The 23,242-nt window shown below is 40.2% G+C and overlaps 1 protein-coding gene across 6 annotated transcripts in view; it reads right to left on the bottom strand.

Moving 5' to 3' along the window:
* Positions 1–23,242, bottom strand: part of EHF (ETS homologous factor) — a 90,764-nt gene that overhangs the window by 20,449 nt on the left and 47,073 nt on the right. For 2 of the 6 annotated variants that reach the window (XM_052695250.1, XM_052695255.1), the window contains exon 1: positions 13,348–13,488. The exons of 3 other annotated variants lie outside the window; for them this stretch is intronic. The gene's annotated coding sequence lies outside the window, so the exon portion shown is untranslated. Of the gene's footprint in view, positions 1–13,347; positions 13,489–20,930; positions 21,044–23,242 lie in introns of those variants that run through there. One more of the 6 variants, XM_052695253.1, reaches the window with a different exon arrangement.

Here is a 23,242-nt window from a genome sequence, read left to right as displayed (position 1 = left end):
GACTCCACCCGTAAGCTATGCAAAGTCTAAAAGTGACTTCTAGCTGAGACAAGCTCAGTGCAGCTCCTCCTGGCGTGTCCAAAAGGGTGGATCTCTTTTGGCGCATTTATCTATGGGATCCTTCCCCATTTTTCCCCTTTTACCATCGTGGCTGAACTTCAAATATAGATTTCACCTGGGCCTATTTTCTTTGAAGTATGTTATGTACACAGTGAAGACACAATCCCTGCTTTTCAGGGCTTGGAGTTTATGGAACAAGTATCTACAGAGTATGTTAAATATTTTATACCATTACTTTGCCTTGGATTGCAGTCAAGCAGTTAAACAGCAATCTAAAATAAATGATACCAGATAATAACTGCAGCTGCAGAGGAACAGATTCTGGATTTTAAGCTTTTTCTTGAAGTCTCAAAAGATGGCAATGGGCTGAGCTTTCAAGACATCAGAAACAAAGGAGATGCACAACAAAGCACGTGGCCCTGCTTTACACATACGGTTATTTCAGAAACACAACTGCATTGTACTTGAAATGTCTATGATCAATTAGCTGCTTTGCATTCCAACCACCTATTTTACATCTCCAGCAGCAGGCACAAACCGAATACATGAATGTCGACAGCCTGTTTGCATGTTACCATGAGCTTTCAGTCTTCTGCTGTTTTCTCCCATTTAAAGTGCATTGCTACCAGGGTACCAGAGTTTAATTCTGAGCCACCACACAAATAAATACAGTTAGGGATGACCCCAAGAGTGCTTTACAGTCTCTATCCATCTATTTTGCAAAAGTTTCACATTCACCCTCAGCATCTATGCCAAAATCCCAGATAAGATACAACTCTGTCAGAACTCACTGTGATCCTTGCCTGTTAGGATCTCTCCTAACCATGCAGATCCACATACAGTAATCACACACCTCCTTGCTTCAAACCCATTGTTTTAGTGTCCAAAAAAACAGACAGAAGCCTCCAACTAAAAACTTTTTACAGGTTGATCCACAGGGATCCACATCACAACTCAAAGCTCAGCTGAGTGCCACCTCACTGTGACCTGCAAGTTACTGTTTCAGTGACAGCCCATGCAGTTCTTGTTATATAATATACACAGTGTTGATGCATTTCATTTTTTAGTCCATCATATGTACCCTTAGGCCACAGCAACAAAACGTGCTTACTGAACAACACTGCAAGTGTAAAGTTCAACTATTCATTTTTATAAGAAAGTTTTCTAATCCTCCAAACTCTTTGTATTCCAGATTCTGGTTTGGAGCTTTGGGGCCTATGTTTTTCTTTCCTCTGAACTGCACATTCCTATGCTTCTATGTTTCTGGTGTATACAGCTGTGGTTCATATGCATAAAACCACCTTTGCATGTGCAAAACTGGCTCTTGGTAAGCTTTCAGAGGGTATATTGAGACCTTGATCATTTACTGTTGTGGGCTTTTGGAAAGGAAGAGTTGGGTTTATTCTTTTGTTTTCTTTGAACCTTGTTATTAAACGTACATATGAGGGTAAACTGAAAGACTAGAAAAAGGAAGATGAATAGAAAAGGAGCTTTTAGCATTTACCTGCGTTGCAGATAGGATCACAATAAACAAAGTCAAATAAAGCTTGGTTGGAATCTTTTATTACTAAAGATCTGGTTTTCATGATGCACTACAAGGCAACTTTTGTAAGAGATATGTGGTGGTTGTTTTAACATGTTCATATGGATGCTTTAAAATCTTGCATATATATTTTAACCAAAGAGAAGCCTGAGTAGAAAAGCTAGGATCTAGATCTGTATCTGAGCTACCCCTCCGCTCCAGGGTTTGGTTCTTATCTCCCTTTTAACGATGTAATTTAAAGACAAAACCATAGTTCAGTTTCCTTTTTGAGTGAGAACAAAGTTCACTTTATGAATGCAAAAAACAAAAATTTACTTGATTATATGCAAAGTCTCATAGAGTATTTTTCCTCTGTCCCCCTCTTTTTTTTTTTTTTTCTCCATAATCCACAATCTTCATATGAACTGGCTTCAATATTCAAGGTACTACTTAGTATAATGAAAATAAAAGAGAATTTCAACAGAGGTTTTGTTTGTTTGTTTTTCTAAATCAGAAGCAAACAGAAAGCCAACTACAAGCACATGGTCCTCAAGGCACAGATGTGCCTGACACTACCAGCTGCCAAATGTTGGCACTTTGGAAAATTTTACCCACACTTATGCTAGCTCAGCAGAGGAAACTGAACCTGCCTCTCAACAAGGATCCAGTGTTGGGATCCCTGCTTCCTCCTCACATCACAGCCTAGATGTACATCTTCTTCCATGCTTCTAGTTTTTGAGTAAGAAAGAAAATAGCATAACCAATTTTGCTGTCAAAAAGCTCACTCTCCTCATGCAGAAGGTCCATTCACAGATTTCTATCTAAGTGGCAGCCACACGGCTAAATGAAAAGCAAGCCGTTCTATTTCTTGTGATAAATGCTCACGTCATTTCTGCACGATCATACGCTTAGAATTTTTTGAATACGTAGACATGGTTGCAAATAACTGACAAAAAAAGTAGGATTTTTGTTGTTCTTTGGAGATGATCCTGCAAGACGTGGCTGCGACTGGCATATAACACTCCCTTTATTGCTGTCTGCATCACCTCAGCAAGTTCATGATAATTTGGGCCAGCCATTTTTTCCTGAGTATTTAGAAGTCATTTGCAATAGATTCATCAGTCTTGCCTCAGGGGTACAGAGTCTTGGAAAACACAACAATGGGAAAAACTGCCTTTGCTCTTTATTCTTCTTTCAGCACTTAATACCACACCTCATGGAACAACTCCACACCTTCTTTCATGTCCTTCCTATCTCTCTGGTACATCCTTCCTCTAACCAGGAGCCAGCTCATCTTCCTAATCTCCTTTTACTAAACACCTTTCTTTTGCTTACAATACACTAAATATACAAATGGCCAAAAAGCACTCTAGATACCCCTGTAGCTTGACAAACTACCTACCTATAATTAGGCAAGAACCTCATCAGCTAACAAAATACTACCATCATGTTCTAACACCTTCTCTTTTCCCCTTGGCTCTAGTTCCCCAACCACTTCCCTCCACCTTTCACGACAGCTTCTCTCTGTATTGCCTTGAAGACTGAGTCTGTGTTGGGGGATCTGCTTTCTATGCTGCTAACACAGACTGTGCAACTGATCAGTTATTAGCAAATAATGACAAAAATTGTGGCTTTGTTCATATTTGGCTCTCTTTAGAAGCTGAAACACTTATGCCATAACTGCCACTCTGATGTATAGAGTCTGATATACACTGCTGCAGCAGCCCATATTTCATAGAGAAGTATATTTTAACTACTGCCACCACCAGAACTTCTCTTTTTTTTTAGTGGGACTAGTCTGGTTTCAGTAGTAAAAACCACTAATTTGCCTACTTCCAAAATTTTTTTTTTTGTTTGGTTGTTTTTTAACAGTTACAGATATTGTGTTTTTACAAAGAGCATCTGCTTGGAAGTTACAGGCTTCTTCTTTGGGGTTGATTTCTGTGTGAGGACTGCATAGAATAAGGAATGTGACTTGGGCACCACAAAAGGGAAGGTGTTCTGAAGGTCCGCATGAGCAGCTTCTGGTGCCTGAGCAGGAGGCGGAAGGCAGAGACCTCCCCAGCAGGGATGGCAGCCCTACAGACATGGGCACAGTGAGCCCTAGGCATGATAAGGTTGAGAGCAGCTGAGCCTTCACATCCCTGTGCTGCCAGTACCCCACTCAGGACATGCAGCTAACACAGCCTAGAGATCATTCAACATTAACATTCTTCCAGGGTGGTGCCTGTTGGTTCTACGGACATTAAGCCATAATATCTTCTCACTTAGAGTTACTGGGCTTTTTGGTGTTGTCCAGAACCTGACTCAGGATACAGAAAGACATTTTCTTTTTCATTTCCCATACTACCAACTATTACCAAGCTGGATTTCACTTTGGAAAATTGCCTGCTTTTCATAGCAGAGATAAAATCTTGAATATAAATTTTGTCCATTTAAGATTTCATACGTAAAAGCCTTACTTATGATTAACAGACAAATTTTCTCATTGAGACTACTATTTTTTTTACATGAATTAATTCAGTTAACAAACTGATAGCATTTGCTCGCTAAATACATGAAAGGCATAAATGGGAGTTAGCTATGATAGAGGAGCTGGGAGTTGAGAGCAAAGTGTCCTATCCTAAATAAGGTCCAAGCACAGGCTGCTGGAGGTCTAAGCCAGTCAGCAGCAGCATTTGTACCTTTATTTCAACCCACTGGCTGCCCAGCCTGATGTCATCACACTCTTCTGCAGTCATGAAAGCAGAAGGGTGTTTCAAGGAAAAGACATAACAGGGGTAGTAGAGGGCTTGTAATGGGAAGGATTATGAGTTACAGTTGATAAGAGAGGGTTTGTACAGCTGACTGTTAACTCCTCTGTTCGAGTCAGACACATTCCCCAGTGCCAGGCTGGGGAATATTGATTCCACCAGAATGACAGTAGTTCCATCCAATACATCTATCTGCTCCTCCAGCACTGCTCTCTAGACTATGAAATATCCCAGGGTGGGCAGGTGTTTGTGAAGGAAAGCATTCCCAAACGGCAGCTATCAGTGAAACAGTTCATTGGTGCTCACTGACCATTACTTTGACTGCCATATAGTCTTACATATTTGTGCATTGAGCAAGCACTTTTATTTGGAACTCTGTTATCTCTTTGATATTTCTTCATCCCGTATTTACCGTGTTAAGAATAAGAGGTTGAGAGACCACCGCCCTGGCATTTTACTCAGCCACACGCTCCTGGCCCCACGTGGCCAGAACTTTAGGGGAAGCCAAATGTCTCCCGCAGCCACGCAGCGCTGGAACACTAGTGAGGGCTCATTCAGGCTTTCTGCCTTCATTAAAAGCAGCCAGAAAAAGTAGGGAGCAAAGTTTTCATGCTCCGCAGCCACCTTCTACAGGCAAAGCAAGAAGGAGTTGTGGAAAACATCTACCTGCTTTTGTAAAAGCCCAGAGCAGCTTCCTCTGTCTCCTGGCCACAATTAGGGGAGCAACATTTCACAGTGCCTCTCCTCAGCTGGCACAGTGAGAGCTGCCCATCCTGTTTTCATTGATTTCTCCAGTGGCTGCATTAAACAATACAATGGAGTATTTATGTGCCTGTGTTGGGAGCAGGTTGTTAAGTAAAACCCACCGTAAATAGAGCCGTTAATTCAGTTGCTGGCATGGCCCTCTGTTATCTTCTCAATACCTCCCAGAGGGTATTAGCCTTACCCTTTCGTTTGAGTTGGCAGCAGAGTTATTTTTTTGCACCTGCTGCTCTACTCCGATAACAACACAGGTCAGCTTTGATTTGTTGGAATATAAACAAAAGAGCAAAGCCAGGCATCTGCCTCAACAGCCTGGGCCGGTTTGACAATACAGCTTTTCCCATTGGGTTCTGCACAAATGTACTCTTACGATTCTTACGTGAACTCTCTCCTGCTTCATAAATAGTCCTTTGCTACAGAACAGACTGGTGTCAGGAGGACGGCTCAACACCGTACTTTTCCACTGACTGAAATCCCAACAGGGCAAAGTAACACCCTCTTCCAAGACTGACATCAGAAGAGGTGTTGCACAAAACACGTAAAGCAAAATCAGCTGAAAAAAGAGTGGTTTGAAAGTGAGCAGGAGAAACCAGCAAACTGAGTGTAAGGGGCAGAGGATCCTTGCTGAGAGAGAAAGAAAACCGGAAGCGTTGGGAAGGTTTGCTTGTCTCCATTCACCTACACGCACTCCACCACTCCAGCTGCTATTTACCAAAATAAATCAATAAATGAAATTCACAAGAAGTAGGCATTCAGCTAGGAACAGACTAATTTTAAGGTCTGCTGAAAACTAAGCCTTCAGGGTTCATCTTCTGTAAAAGCATCCATCTATAGCAATTGCAGAAGCACACTAAAAAAAAGTGTGCAGAAGCACACTAAAAAAAGGGCTATTTACTGCCCTCAGACAGGGCAGTAAATAGCACAAAGCACAGAAGCGATGGAAGGAACTGGTATTGCCTCCTTATGACAAGTATGAAAATTGAGACACAGAGCTGAAATGATTTGCTAAAGTCATATAAGAAGTCAATGGACGAGTCAGTCCCACTCACATCCTCCAGTGCAAGCTCCATTGCATCATGTTTCCAGCAAAAAATTTCAACATGCAGATGAGCTAAGGATGATCATGTTGTTTTTTTTGTTGTTGTTGTTGTTAGGGCAAAGAGAAGAAATAAAATAAGGGAAATAATTTTCTGTAGAAAAGAAACCTGTTCAGACGGAAGCAAGTCTCTTCTACGCATCATAGTTATTATGTACCTAGTAGAGATTTGAATGTTAACTTAGTCAAACAATTAAATCTACACTTGAAATATTAAATCAAAAAAGCTGCCCTTGACCTATGCGTGATCCTGAAAAAGAGCTAGAAATTCCTGAGCTGGCTGAAATTCAAAATTTCTGTTATGTGGAACTGTGGCTATTTCAAGGCTTTTTTTTTTTTTTTTTCCCCTTTTAAATCACAACAAACTTTAAAAAGCAAGTTTCCTTGCAGCAAAGAGGTAGGATTCCCATCTCTATGAGCTGGCATGTAAAAACCTATATTCAAGCTGTTCAAGTAACGAAAGCGCAACTCAGCCTGTTACGCAAAACTGTAGAAGACAAAATATCCAAAGCCACACTACGATATCACTGCAGCAAGCAGCAATGTCACTGCGGGGCACCTGCACTGGAAGCCCTTGCCTCGTGTGGCTCTGCCCATGTGGGCACCTGGAGACTCCCTCAGAGCTTTGCCACTGTGATTCTGGAGCACACTCTCTGCGGGTACCAGATCTGACATCCCAAACACAAGCTGTGATGTGGAGCTTGCCTGCTCCTGATCCTGCTCTTTCACCAAGTGCTGGAATATCTCTTCCTCCTTATTGCTTTTCTTTCCATTTCTTTTTACTCTTTTACTTTTGCATTCTATTTGATCAGACTGGCTGACCTAGCTAAGGAAGCTTCTTCTTGGAGACCACCAAAGGCCTGGAGCCAATGAGACAGACAAAAACAGCATCTCCAGTTCTCTCTCTATGGCACAAAAATGCCAGGTCCTCCAGCGTCTGCGTGCTGACCTGCAGGACAGAGGCTGGAGGAGTCAGAAGCAGGGAGAAAAGCTCTTTTCCCTCAGTTTTTTTTGCTTCTCTTTATGAGTATTTATCTCACTTAGTCCTTGAGCTAGCTGGAACAGGTTCCACCTACAAAACTAATGAAAATATTTCTAGGCTCTTTCAAACAACTATTCTCTTCTAAAGAATACTTACTAACATCTGAACTATACCAACTTTAACTTTTTAAATTTTTAAATACCATCGAAGCTATACCAACTTGAACATTTTAGGGAGGGGCAGTTAGCAGAGATCCTTATATATCCTTCTTCAGATCCTTGTAAAAGCTGTTTCCGGTTTTTCAATATCAAAGACGCACTGTATCATAAGGCAGGCTAACACTTTGATGCTAAATTCACCCAAACCTCATTAGCTTTTCACATTATGTTAGCATTGATTGTGAACGTCACATCCATCAACACAGTGATGCTGAACACAGCAGCACCCGATGCTGCAGTAGCTGCCGACTTCTGCTTGGGGCTCAGGGAAGGGCCGCCCTGGGCACACAGCTCATGCTCCTGCAGGAAAGCCAAGCAAAGCACTGGGCAAAAGCAGAGGGAGGGAGGGAACTCATCACAGAATCATAGAACTCATAGGCAGCTCAGGCTTAGGATGTTGGCACGAGCAACCCCTCACTCACTGCAGGACAGCACAAGTCACCCACTTCTGTCTGCTGACAAAATACACTGAACACAAGTCACTTTACATTTTAAAGGATTAAATGAAGGAATTATTCAGACTATCAGACAAAATTGGCTGAATTTCAGGCAAATATTTGAATATCTACTTTAAAAAGTTAGGCAAGAAAGCCCATGCAGGCGATAAGGGATGTGCGTGTGCATGTACTTTGTGCAGCGTGTCTGAGTGTATGCCTATCGGGAGTGGCTGCAGACAGACTGAGAAAGATTTGCTGGATTGACTACAATTTGACTATCATCCAAAAATATTTAATCATTTGTGATTTTAAAGGAGGAAGATAAGTTTCTACCTGTTCTTGCACAGTATTAGAGCTCCATCAAAAGTCTTAGGGAGGGTAAAGATATCTACCAGTCCCTAAATGAAGGAAAATCTGTATCTATTTCACTTTGTACATCACGCTTTTGATAAGTCTCTAAGGATATCTCCTTGTCTAATCACCTATTAATTCAGTCTTCTAAAATGTTTTTCATCTTCCTCTGTCAGAGCAATTGCCTGGGAACATTACGAGTGAAGTCTGCTTTACATGAGTGGCATGGCAGATCCCACTGCGAAAGAGATGAGAACAGCACCTTCAATGTGTCAGAATTTGACTCCCTGATAAAGCCCCTTCATGGCCATGCCAATCTATGAGACAATTGCTTAACCAAGCATACTTTAAAAGTGCATCATCAAGATGCAAGCTTCTACACTGTTGTGCAATAGTAATTATAAGCTTCAGTAAAAACCATTAAGAAAGTTTGGGGGTAATCATTATATTGTTCATTTAGTCTCATTCCTGACCATAGCATCTCGGGCAGTTTTACACAGGATCATTAATAACAGAGCAATATAAATTAGTTACTGCTTACTGCCAGGTGAAAGAGAGAATCCAGAACAGTTTTGAAATATATATATATTTTTATGATGGTGGCACCAGAAATCTGGACAACAGAGTATATTTTTACACATAGAAGCTCAATCCTTACAGACCCGCAGGAGCTCAGGAAGCTTTTCTGGCTACAAATGATTGCAGACTGAGGAAATATCTTAAGAGGTTACACCACTGCATTTCCTCTCTAATAGGCAGGATTTTTTATTTTATTCTTCGTATTTGCAGATCCTCCAAATAGAATGGCTTTCTTTTCACCACTGCAAAGCAATTCTTTTTCATTGCTCAATCTCTTTGGTCTATGACCAGCCACTACCCAGCTAGCTGTTTTTTTCTACAAGCTCTCATACTCTTTCCTGTGAAGCACATTTTACAAGATCAGCAAAGGAATAGGTAATGACAACCATGTGCAAAGTCAGCTTTTGGAAAGGGAGCCTTTCAGGGATCGTCCTCATAGAGAGACACGCAAAGTGCCAACTGCCAGTTGGTTGCTCCACTGGCTACATGACTCCATGTTTACTCATTCTCACCCATCTATAGGCCAACAACCAACAAATGTCCCAAGCATTTTAGGCATTCAGTGAGGGATTTGCTTCAAGTTGCACCCCTAATACAGCTCAAAACATCTATCATACTAAGGAAAGACGGGTAGCATCCCCAGAAAACAAATTAATCCTTACTTTTCCATATGCCAACTGTATGAACAAACCCTTCTTAGTTTATGCTTTCTATCAGTAGTTTTACTCATGAATTTTGCCTTCACCAAGTCTGCAGTGTCCCTGGTTAATCAGGGTCTGAAATACACACAAACTGCATTATGGGCTGTTAGCACAGGGAGAAGGAGCAGCAGACACCCGAGGCACCTTTGAGGTTGGGTGGGTGACCAAAGCCAGTGGGTTTGCTGAAGATAGGGGGTCATTTTTGGTGCTCACAATGAACTTATCATTAGGAAGAGAACTCCGTAAGTTTATCCTTAAGACCTTAGCAATAGCTAAGCTGCCAGACTGGACAGAAGACTCAACAAAACATCACAAACTGCGCAAGGTAAAGAAATTGTTAGCATTTCTGTTCATTTCCTCATGTGCAGCAATGTCTTTATATTTGATTCTACCACATGCTGACATCATGTGTCATTTGCAATGACAGCAGACAATTAAGCTTGTGACCCTTTTCTTTTTATGTGCTGTTTACTGCAGGAGCGCCTAGACTTCAGCAAGAATTCCTTCTTCACAACAGAAGGAAGACTTACGAGGAGAGCACTGTAAGACCATAGGAAATCCCATAGAGGGTGGTCAAACTTCCATCAAAACAAGAAGGGGTCATTCATCTATTTGTAGTTTAGTCTCGGCACGCTGACTTAATTTTTAAGCCAGTTAGCTCCGTCTCGCTGTCCTGGTACCATGGGCTATTGCTCCAGTCCATGGAGGTGGTGTTGGCTGTATCGCAGACGGAGCTCAGACAGCTCTGTGCGAACTGAAGCACATCAACAGCAATAGAAAATAAGTAACTGTAGACTCCACAGAACAAACCCTGGTAAGTCTGCAATCAGTGGAAAAATTGCCGGGAGAAGATTGAATGATTTGGTCCCAACATTAAGCTAGACAGAGTAAGTAAGGGGTGAGCAAAGGAGAGACGGCAAGTATTGATTCTGGAAAGGTGTCGCGGACAGCTCTCCGAGCTCACAAAGGCAAAGTCATTTAACTTCTGCTTTAAGAACTGACCATATATACATCTTCAGCATTACAGAAATTAATCCTCCTAGAATTTATTTGTTTGATTTGCTGTGGGAGAGGCAACAGACTAACACAACAGTCCTGTCTGGACAGAGACACCTACAGAAATCCTTCATTTTCCTCTCTAATCTCTCTCCATCTGTGTCTCTGGATGAATTTTCCTTTTTAGTTTGATCTCTCTCCATCGCAATTTGTTACCTCGCACCTCCCAGACAGAACAAGTACTGATTTTAACAGTAAAACTCACTGGTAATGAAAAGAAGTGAAGTAAGTTCAGTTGGAGCCAAATTATTTGTCTTAGTCCAGCTCTCCAACAGTTTGTTTTCACCACGTCTGAAAACTCGTAACAACTTGAGAATATGTGAAGTAATATAACATCGCTGTGGCAATACCACAAGCAAATAATGACAAGCAAATATTTCCCATGTTAAAAAGACCACATTCTATTAATTGAGCTCACCCTCACTGGGATAATAACAATTGTTGTCACCTTACAAACTGCTATGAAGCACTACCTAATTTCTGCTGTGGTAGAAACACAATTCTGCTCTGATACAGGTTTATTTATTACTGTGACTTGGGAAGAATATACTCTTATTTTCTTGGGGGATTTATAATAACCACTAGGACTAGGAAAAATAAAAATAAAAAAAAATGCAAGCAAACAACATTAGCGCTATTAATGGTAACACTGTCCCCGCATGTAGGACCAAGACAAAGAGGTGAGAAGGGGGTCTGGAGGACAACTCCACAAAAATCAACCATGCCAAATAAACTTCTGATCCACAGCTTTCAGAAGGGGGAAGGCATCACCTTTTAGGAGAAAAAAAATTACTTCTGGGGGCAGAAACACAAATACATTGACTCATAGTTTTTATGTGCTTGGCTTTGCTGCTCCTACTGCGTGTGACCACTCCTGACATCCAAATTTTACAGAGGATATTGAAAAATTAGAGACAATCATCAAAGAGATCAAAGGACAGAAAAATGTACAGTGGAACTAACAAAGATTTTTCCATGAGATGGAAGAGCCTATGGAACTCAACGCATCTGTATAAGACTGATGGTGGACTTGTTCACAGCTACAAACAGCTACCACAGTAAGGAACAGAAATTTGTGACTCAGGGGGATTTTATGTTGGCTATCAAAAGGTAACAGAACCCAGTGGCTGTTGAAGTTAGACCAAGTCAGACTGAAAATGAGACAAAATATTTTTAGAGGAACGGTGCTTAAAAAGTTAATTTAAAAGTTCTGTTGAATTTCCCATTGTTGGACTTACAGGCTTTTATTTTTTTTTCTTCAAGTTTGGAAGTTTTCTAAAATATAAGCTCTATTTCAAGCCCTCTACTTCTGAAAAATTCTGGGAAATCCTGCTGTTATCACAACAATCACTTCTGGTTTTAAAACCTGTAAGGGCCAGGAATTAAAGTGTCATTAATTGCGATATTTGTTGGTAAAGTACCTTAATCCTACTGTTTTTCTAGTTTTAATTGCAGCTGTTCTCTCTGGTTTCTACATTTGCATTAAGTATAAACCTGCTCTGTTTTTCAGCTGTGGTACTTTCTAGAGTGCAAAACAGATGTCAGAAAATGGCTTAAATTGCTACCCACAAATTTGCTATCAAAACAGTACTTAAAGGAGTGCTTTTTATTATTATCCCTCTCAAATTTTTACAAATTAGAGGAAATGTTGGTACAAGATAGCTATACTGAATGCAGTGACAAGTGTACAAGTAAAATCACTCAGTGAAACTTTAAGCTCAAAGTCCATTTCTATCTTAACAAAGCAGTTTCATTTCAAAAATGAACATGAAAACGTAGAAGAAAAGGTGACATGCGTTTAGACGCAATAATCTAAAAGTTCACTTCTGATAAAATTAAATAACTCTAAAATTATGGATAACACAAGAGCACCCGCTTAAAATGCGTCATGGATAAAATACAAATATTTATCATAATGCCCATCACATATATTTTACACAATCATTGTAGATTTCAAGTAACTCTTTCCTTATGTGCACCTCTACCATTCCTTAAACCGAATTTTTAAAGTCTCTTTCTTACTGTGTCTATACCTTAAGGGGCCAATTCTGGTTCTATTCAAATAAAATTACCATTGGAAGAGAAGCAAATTAAACAAGAGGAGACACTGCAGGTCTCTGTTCATGCTGTATTTACCAATTCAGTACTTGAGATCCCTTCTCCGGGGTGCTTTAACTTAGAAGGGACTGAGAGCAAAGATCCCCCTCACCACTGGAGCTGCCAAGAGACTCCCTTGAGAACAGAGCTGGGCCAAGTTATAAACTCCTTTAGTATTTCTTTGTCATCAGTACAATCACCATCAATACCTCTTCCCTAAGCACACCAGAAGTGCCATCCTAGTGAAGGGTCTCTGTTACATGGCGCTAGTGAGAAGGTCTACTTTCTCATCCCTTGCCTTACTGAACAGATGACCTCTCATCATTTGAACAACAAAATTGACCCCAAAATTATTATTCTTAGATATATCATAATAACAAGGGTCCTCAGAACCTTAGAGTAATTCTGAGGAAGCCAGTGGCTCAGTGTGAGGTCAGTGACATTCTGCATGAATAAAGATAGCAGATCTGGCCCCAATCAAACATAAACACAACAAGATTATTTAAACATAAGTAAGGTTCAAGTTCAAAATAGGTAAATAGAAGTATATACAGTAATGTTAAAAAAAAAAAAAAAAAAAGCCTTTTGATCTAATGAGCTTAGCTCCTGTTCCAAACTGGGAAGGGAGGGGCTCGGTAGGGTGGGCATGAGTCCAGCAGACAGTTTTTTTTTTTTTTTTCATTGGTGTTAATTTAAAGGAAGCATATAAAAAATAATAACCCAAACACCTTACCTCATTTAGCTGCAGATTCTGGAGTGGAAATCCTTAACTGAGGCAATGGAAAGACAGTCTGAAGAACGGTAGGTAGGGTAAACACAGGTACTAGGTTATCTCTTCTAAAGACTCCCAGGAGTGAAGATAAATGGATGTGATATTAATTTTAAAACATTTTGCTGAACACTCAGGCAGCCAATGGGGGAATTCCTTAGGTCACTTCCTGTTCATTTGATTGGGTCTGCAACGACAACAACCTAGACGAGGTTGGGAGCATTTGCATAAGGCCAGCTCAGTCCTCAGTATTCAAAGAGAACAGGTCTAACCAGGTTACACGTGTGGCTCCAGAACAAAAGAGAAACTTGGTAATGGATGAGGGATTGATTTCTTTGTAGTTGTTTTTTTAAGACCATCCCTTTTTTTTTTTTTTTTTTTTTTTTTTTTTTTTTTTTTAAATGGAGGTTATTTCAGGTAGATAGGGAGATTATAATTAGAATGAGGAGAAGTGAAAAGCAGGAATGTCCTAACTTAAAAATAGGCTGGAAATAACATTAGAAGATGCATAGTAGAAAATAGCCCTGTGCTGCCTGGCAGGTGATTGGACAAGCCAATACTATGGACTTGATTCTTTCTTCTCATACTTTGAGCTTCCTGTGAAATGAATGAGTGTCCATAAGGGGGAGTCTCTTGTTCCTCCAGCTTCTCTGGGTATGTGAGAGAAGTAAGAAAAAAGGAAAAACTGCAAACAAAATCTTTAGTTTACGTGTAAATAGGGACAAGTATAAAAAGACAGCTATACAAAGATCAGCAAGGGAAAAGAAATCTGCAGGTGAGCTTCTGGTTTTATATTTATCTGCTTTAAGCTTCCTGATTTTTAGGGTTCTGACCAGCAAGGGAGAGCTAAAACTTTTCTTAAGGCACTCCACAGACCATAGGAGTCAGGCAAAATCTTTTTCTTTGCTCCTCCAAGCCACAGGGAGGGCACTGGATTAGAGGCTTTCACTAATCCAGTCCTGAGTTCAACTCTTGGCTGAGATGAAAAGCACAGAATGGCTGTTTCCTTATGAAATACTTGGTCTCAAAAGACAGTTCTGAGAATCTGGCCTTGATTATGTGCAAGTTACTTCTTCAGCTTGCAATCAGCAACCTGTGTGAGAAATGAGGTACCTAAAATATGAATCCTCACCTATCACAATGTACTGACGTAGGAAAGTTTGAATGTTTTGTTAATTTGTATGCATAAGACAATAATAGCTGAATATTTTTATTCCATGATTTTTCAGAGGTCTATACGAAATGAATTTTCCAGCCACCTTTCATTTTTGGTTCCAGGGCCCTGGAATCTCCCTCTAAACAGACACCAACAAGCACTCTCGGTGCTAGATTCACACATCACAGGGAATGAATCGTCCTTCAACAGTCAAAGACACTATTAATTATTAATCAGGACAACTGTCAGTGTAGAGGAAACATTTCAGACACATTACTTATCCTGAACCTGATTTCAAGATTAATCTCACTCTTGAGGAATGTCACCTTTGTTCCTATCATCCACATTGAAGACATTAAAATCTAAGTTGGTTTTATTCACACTAATAAGGTGTGCCTGAACATGAGTGATGTTTGAGAAGATCCCATTGCTTTTCACCCAAGGTAAAGTCAAGTTTCATGGCTGCTCATCTCAATTCCCACTTATCAAAGAAAGTTGACCCTGAGGAAGAAGGCAGCTGTAAATTTCCATCTTGGGAGCAGTACCATCTTGGAATTACAACACCAAGGGCTAAGGATGTCCATGAAAACAGCGAGGCAACTGTTCAGAGTCTTCACAAGTAAATCAAGTATCTGTGAGGTTTTTCTAAGTACTCATGTCACCAAGTCTAAGTATTTGCATACCAGTTCATCTCTTGGGTGAGCGTTCATACTAAAGCTTTCATCATTAAAATAATGCCTTATCATCATATCAGCATGAGTGATCAATCCAGAGCAGGAGAACAGGAAAAAGTTAAGAAGTAAGCAAAGAATAAGAAAGCAATAAAGAGCATTTCCCTTCCCTGGAAAGACATCGTTAACAAGGAAGCCACCACATCTTACACCGCCCCCTTGAGTAAATGCTGAAGATGAATGTCTCATCATATGCTGCAGCAGCATCACAGGAAGATATGACCACAGGATCTCAACATGGCTACAGATATCAGACTTTTCCTACTGTCAGTAAGGGCACAAGCAAAAGTGGCAGAACTTTGATTCAAATATGGTACTTAGACTGGTATGCCACTTTGTGTTTGTGTGGCTGCAAGCCTTTTCTGTCTCAGCTCCCAAGGGCAGAGACAGCTCTGGTTGCTAAGGCCCAGAATACTTCCAGACAGACAAAAAAAAAAGCACATTGTACCAACAGGTCTGGGCAAGGTGAGGCTAACTTGGCCAGCATACCAGCATGCATTATTTAAGTAGTGTTCTATTTTCAAAGGCAGGGTGCCACGCAGGGTGGTGGCTTCTTAAATTTACTGCCCTACCAGGCCAGCTATGCTGCCCCCATGCTCCTGATTATGCTTATTGACACTTACATGTGGTTCAGCGCAGAGAGTATTACAGGTGGCTTTTGGAGACAGGCAGACTTTTCCCTCTTCATATTCTTCTGCAGCGCTAGAACCACAAAATTAGCATGATTTTGGTCCCCACACAATTCTAGGTGGCAGAGGAAACATGAAAACCTCTCTAATTAGGAGCTAAGAGGCCACGTTCACAGGATGGTTGTAGTGTCAGTACAGATTCTCAGAATTAATTTAATTGCAACCATCAAGCATGGAGGAAATTATCTAAATCAGTCTAGATTCTTAAATTGGCGTCTGACACTTGATGAAAACAGAGAACAAATGTGTGATAATTTCTACATTTCCAGTGATATTATTCTACGCTTCATTTGTGAAATTTCAGTGGAATATCAAAAGGAAAGCATAAGAAGCTGATAGGTAGGTTAGACATGCCCAGCAATCAGAACCAAGTGTACAATGTGTCTTCAGTCGTCTACAGCAAAATCAGAAGTGACTCATAAAATTTGCTGTAGAATAATACAATTTCTGTAAGAACTTCAGAAAGACCACAAGGAGCAGAACAGAAGCTATTTCCAAACAGATTTGATGTTACAGGCAAGCACCACCTATTACTATAGTTGCATGCTACCTAGGCTTGCAAGACAATTTTTTCTTTACAGGTTTCTGAATTCTCTGCCTTAGCTGTTTAGATAAACTGAAATTTCCCATCATGTGAGCTATATTTGTATACTTTTCATCCTTAATAGTGTATAATATATCTCCAGGAAATTAAAAAAAAAAAAAAAAGAGAGAGAATACTTTTCCTTACATTAACAGTTAAAACTACTCCTGCCTTTTTTTTTTTGGAAAGCTCAGGAACTTGAAGCAAGGATGGATCACAGCTGGCTATTGAGTTAAAGACATGCTGTTTACCACTTTCAGTAAGATCCATCCACGTTTGGAGAGCTCAAAGCTCCTCATCAAATCAGAACCCAATAATGGACTCCACACTGAGGAGCTGCATACCCTGCAGCTTCCTTGCACACCAAGTGTGCTCCATTTCCCATGTTCACAGCTAACAAAGGCTATTCCTGTTCACATCCACCCTTCTGAAAAGACAGATTTTCCAGTGAGTCCCCCATTTGGCCCAACAGCAACACTCAGTTCATCAGGCAGAGGTCTGAGCTGGGCTGTAGTTCCTGGGTTTAACTCACAGTGATGAAACAACAGCCCTTTCACTTCACATTTAAAATAAATAATGCAGAATGCATACCGAAGAAACAGAAGTAGAAGGACGTATTAACATTGCGACAAGTTGAGCAGTACTGTACTTAAGGCAGAGACAAAATGGCACTCATTTGAAGCCAAGCTAACCAACATTATGTATTCAGGGAGTGGCCCTCAGCTGTATTTGCTGCACATGAATCAAAGTTGCTCTGAAAACTTGTATTCATTTCCTCATGAGTTTTCTTATAGTGTTAATCCTCATGGTATTTGAGGTATTATAGTAATACATTTATTCGTAATATAAATAAACATTTAATGCATGTACAGCAGTGTATTACATTATGTTAATGCATTAGCACTAATACTACAGTATTAGCACCAAAACACTTATTTATCTTTACGCTGCCCTAGTGAAGTAACATAATAATTTATTATCCTTATTTTAATGGGGAATTCTAAAAAGATCAAGGTGAAGGTGTTTAATAATTCAAGGTATCCATTCTGAGATGCCTAAGAATGTGTATTTAGAGTGCTTGGTTTTCAATAGCTAGGTGAAGTACTGAAAGGTCTCTCCCATTCACTTCTGTTTCAGATTTTAGAGCTCAGCAGTTTCATACATCAGATGTCTTTCTCCCAGGAAAGGAGAACTTTTTCTGCATACGAACAAATGGTGACATCAGTCTAGAAAACAGCTTAAGTATTTTGTCTGGATTTTTCCAAATGTATTCAATCTAAAGCAAAACTCCTTACAGCTCTGTTGGTCAACATTTGGATAAATTATAAGTTAAGGTAGTAACAGTGAGGAGTTAGGCAATGGCCTCAGAGTATCAGCTCTGCATATGATTCTAGGAAGGTTCAATCTCTAAACCTACACAGCTACATGCAACAATATTTCTTCAGCTTCCTCACAATCCCCCATCTGTCATACCAACAACATGCTGCAAACTGGAACTGATGAACTAGAAATAGTTGAGTAACAAAGCTCTTTGGTTTTGAATGCTCTCATGATGCGAAGTTCTCCAAAACCAAGTATGCCTTGGAACAGGCGTACGCTCCAATGAAAAAAGTGATAAAGTGAACCCCCTCAAGTTCCTCCCAGCAAAGCCGATTGCCAGCCAGAGGTACCACCTAAGCACTGCTTTTTCTCCTGTTGGTACACAGCCTCTGTCTTGATTCTTCAGCCCCCTTTTCACAGAGGAGAACTGAGGGAGACGTTTTCTCAGAAAATCCACAGTGATTTCTCTTATTGTGCTAGTCCAAAGGTGAAGACAAGTCTGAGTCCAGCACCTGTTACTGTTATCTGTTAGTTAAACAATTTACAGGAAAAACACGCAAGAATCTTTGCAAGGATCACTGCAATTCTGCCCATGGTCTGCAAGAAATATTCAGGGATAAAGACCATGGAAACCTGAGCTGAGTATAGAGTAGAAAGCAAATAAAACTACAAATAACATTAAGCTTTCTGTGGAAAAGATAAGAGTAGCAAAGGGCTAAAATAAACCAGCAGGGCATATAGAATACCTTAGTCAAACACTGAAGGAAAAATGTAAATCCTAGAAAGAATATGAGCTTATTATTAATTACGTATTTGTTTCATTCTCCCCTGTTGTACAGGTCAAACCAACTCAGTGTAACAGCACAGTGGCATCCAGCCACTCCTTTGTGCAAGAGCTTCCATTGTTGCTCATACTGGTGGGAATAAACAGGTATGAGAAATGGGGAAGGAGAGATTTCAAATAATAAATAATGGCTGTGGCAAATAAAAATGTGTACCACTGAGGAGATAGTTCAGTGCAGCACCTGACTTGCTTTGCTTTTCACTTGGACAAAAAATTGTAAGGAGTCACTAGGATCAACTGCCAAGAAACCATTTACAAGACCTAAAAGCTATTTTTTTTCATCCATGTGAACCCATGCAGTCCCATAAACTTTTGTGAGATTTTAACAATATATATATCCAACAGCATTTGCGTAGGAAATGATGGATGTATATAATCATTTATGTATATCAGAGGGCTATATGCATCAAAGGGGATGAGAAATTGTTGATTGAGTGTTTTGTAATTAAGAATTTCTAAGCACAAATGGGGATTATTATGAGCCTAGACTATGGAATGCTTTCTCAGAGAAAAGGCATCACAACTTTGTGCAATAGCAGACATTAAGACACAACAGGCACAGCACAATGACCTAATTGGTCTTTTCTACTTGCTGTGGTTTCAATCTCTTAGCAAATACTTTGATGCTGCTGGGACCAAAACAAATCACGCTTTTGATTTTAAGAACATAAAACTATCTTTCCATGAATGCAAGCACAAAGATAAAGAGTACAAATATAGCAAGATAAACTTTTAGTTGGGCACAGATACTCTTTCTTGTACATTCACAGCCTGCAACCTGGTAAAACCACAGGGGCCAGAAGAGTCAAAGCCATTCCTATAAGTGTTGTACCTCACTCTCCCCAAATCTGGTGAATATGGAAGGATGTTTGCACTAGGACCCACTGGTAACTCTGTAGTCAGAGCCATTGATTTCTCAGACATTGGATCTGAAGCGCAATTAGAGAGCTCAGAAAGAGATATTGCATCACAGACACCTTGTTTTTGAAGTACAGAGAAGAAAAAGTAGGGATAAGCACTGTAGGATGGCTGGACAGAGTTCAAATCCATTCTTGTGCATAGGCCCTCATCAATGACTCTACATCACAGTATTTGAGGTTGGTGTTTCATATACAGTATATAAATGTCAAGCGTCTTAGGAAATCTACTTATGCTAAGTGAATCACACCTGCAGCATTTCAATTTTAATCCAATTCTTTTTTGAGTGAAACTTTTCCTAATTTAAGAAAGCTGGATTTCGTAAGGAGTGCTCTTTGTAAACCCTCGAAGAGTACATAGGGTTTGAATATTCCAAACATCAGAAGCTGTTCAGAAGAGAGTTTGATCTGAAATAATCTCCAGCAGAGACCTAAAAGTAGCACATCATTTCTTTATGCTCTGAAAAAGCAGAAGATTAAAAAGTAAGCACAACAGGCCACTAGAGGAGCAGTTACGTATCATAAGGACACACAAAGGAGTCTACAAAATAGGAATGAAAAGTGATAGCAACAACACTTACTTGAACATTTAAGTTGTTCATACCATAATCAGCTATTTTTCAAGGCAGCCAACCTTTTAAGCTGCACTTAGTGACAAAAATGAAATAGAGACAAGGAATCAAGGACATCCCTAGACACAAAAACCCATGCACATACAAAAAGCAAAAGCAGTTCAAGGACAGGCAGCAAAACACAGGCCCCTGCAGAATAGAGAGCAGACTGTCTGGGATGCCAGGTGTCTGACTGTGAGACTATGGATTTGATTAGTTATGAGGAATTTATGGCACCAGTGCTGCTCCCTTGGGTTGCTCAACTAGGAATACGCCCAACAGAGACCCATGGCAGCATGAATATGTGGGTGACCAAGCTTCTCACACTTCATGACATTGGAGAGTAATAATATTCTATATAAGTGCATTTTCATGAATGCTTGCATGCATGTGGGTGAGCATTACATGACTGAATGACTGAGGAGGGGATAAAGTAACAAACTCATTATGTATATGTCTGTCCTGGTGCATAAATGTGAGCTGAGTGCATACAGATTGGTACATTCATCTATTTGAGAAGAGGTATTAGAGGCCTCCAAGGTTTCAGCCTTCACAGACAGGGAGTGGATATGTCTGCCATAAGGCAAGGCTGGAATAGCTGAACAGTAGCAAATGAAGGGATTTAAGACCTGCGTAGTTACAAAGGACATTAAAAGTCCAAGTCGTTGTTGTTCAGGTTGGCCTTAGGAATCATACCTGGACAGATCGTTTGGGGACATCTCAAAGCAGGCAGCTGCAAGACAGCATGACACGTGCACAGTTCATAGGCTATCCTCCAATCTTGCACTCATGACAGGATTTCCTTTGCCAGCATCGATGGGGGAAGTGAGGGTTAACCCTTGGACACAGCTACAGCAGGTAAACCTTTCCAAACCAGTTTATCCCAACTCCAGTATCTACACAATGCTCAATGCCCGTGAGATGCAAATATCTGGTTTATGATTAACTGTGTTAAAATTCCATGGAACTGCAAGTACTTTTATTTGTTTGTATAATGAAATTAAAACAGCGCACCCTTTCCTTACTAAACTTCAACTTTGCTAGCAGTTAAAAAGAAATATGAAACTTTCAGTAGATATACGTGCTATATCCTGGTATGCCCCGAGTTCAGCCTTTGTCCTTAGAGTTCTGCTGTATTAATCTTTGAAATGGGCTGTCCATGTCTGAAAGCTATAGTATAACCCAGACACCTTTCACTCTATGACTATCTCACTTTTCTAATGCTTAGATCTGGCAAATCATTTTGACATATAGCATGATCTCAGCTGAAAGTACACGTACATTCTTTTTGCTGAAGAAAGGCCCATTTTATTCAGGTATGTAGCTGTTTGGCCAGTAAGCACTGAAGAGCTGCATTGCCTTTTACCAACGAGGCTGATGGATCCCAGAAAATGACCATGTGAACAGAGTCACACGTAGTGCAGTGAGGCACACTGGCATGAAGCTGGTACTTCATCATCCCTGTACAGGGTTACAGCATTACACTGCATTACTCAGAATTAATTACTTGATTTATTTAAAAAGAAAAACCTTCTCCCAGGTTTCTCCCATGCCCTTTCTGAAATGGCTTTTAGCAGCTGGCATGGTGCATCTGTGGGAGGAAAGAATGAGAAAAATTGGAGTGACTTTAGTAGGACTCATTCTCATTCTGTGGCTTGCAAACTAGACTCAGTGACCCACAGCAACACTGCCCTGAATTTCAAAGGAGTGAGTCCCTCCTTGAGCTGCTCCCTTTTCTTCTAGTAAGCTAGCAAAAGCCTTGGAGCTGGAGTTGTGTTCTTCAGGAATCTCCACCACTGGTCTCATGCCCCGTAGCCAATCCTTCTACTGACACACAGTTTCAACAGGAAAACTCTACAAGTCTATTTTGCACAAAAATAAATCTATGTAAGTGCGAGGACACATTAACAGGCAGATGGAATCACACTAGTAGTGGGAACAGATCCTCCAAAAAGAGTGAACTGGTTGATTTAGCAGGCAGGTGGCCTCACCACGCATTTACACATGTACACATCACAGAAATGCCTCAAGAACATACCTCAGAGAAACACTTATGAAGCAGCCATATCCAGAAGAAAAAATTGACCTGGTCTTTATGGGGATTCCTGATGAGGAGATTACACAGTTGCAACAAAAATGAACTGGCTGTTCATTAGTACCAACTACATCACTTAGCTATTGGTCTTGATCTATTCAGAATGGTCATTGGCACAATGTGCTTACTTCTGAACACTTTTGAATGTGGACGAAAAGTTCACAACAAGCATGTTCTTGGATCATAACAGCTAGCATGGGAAATTTTGTTAACATGCTCCAAATTTACAAAAAGAGGAAAAAGAGCAAAGATGAGGAGAGAGGAGTGAAAAATGGGAAAATACTGGATTTTTTCAACTTACAGAGTGTATAAGAAGTGGTCATTTTCTGTATTTCTTTTCTACCACTGTACATTTGGTGTACAGTGTACAATAATTCAAGCTGGAATGGACCAGAGGAAGTCCTGCATCCAACCTCCTGCTGAAAGCAGCGTTGGCTAAGAGATCAGACCACACTGATACAGGTTCTAGGGTTCTGTTTAACCATCTAAATCAGTTCCTCGATCAATCAGGTATATTTCATGAATTGAAACCACTATGTAAGTTGTAGTGTCAAGCACTCATAAAGGTACTTCTTGTACCACTTCTTGGTGAGAGTATTCAGTCATTTATTATAATCTGGAAATAAGTTTATTCCAGTCATTTAACTCAGTTTTGCCCTGTTCACGTTCATCCAAGTGCTCCAGATGTAATCTGTCATATTCCTTTTGCAACACTACTTGGAGTTACTTTCATCTTCAAACTATATATCACATCCATACACACATCTCTAATAATGTGAAACTGAGGCATCTTGAAATCCAGTGCTATAAGGGTGCAAGTTCAAAGAAAGCAGCAAGCTATTCCTGTGCAATTGTGAATAGGAAAAAATAACAGAAGTGCATCCTCCTGAAAACAACAGTTAATGAACTGCTA

Source organism: Tympanuchus pallidicinctus, unplaced genomic scaffold (assembly GCF_026119805.1).
Source record: "Tympanuchus pallidicinctus isolate F22 unplaced genomic scaffold, pur_lepc_1.0 scaffold3, whole genome shotgun sequence".
Classification (NCBI taxonomy): Eukaryota; Metazoa; Chordata; class Aves; order Galliformes; family Phasianidae; genus Tympanuchus; species Tympanuchus pallidicinctus.
Note: the sequence above shows the minus strand (reverse complement) of the source record. Positions and strands in the feature narration are given on the sequence as shown.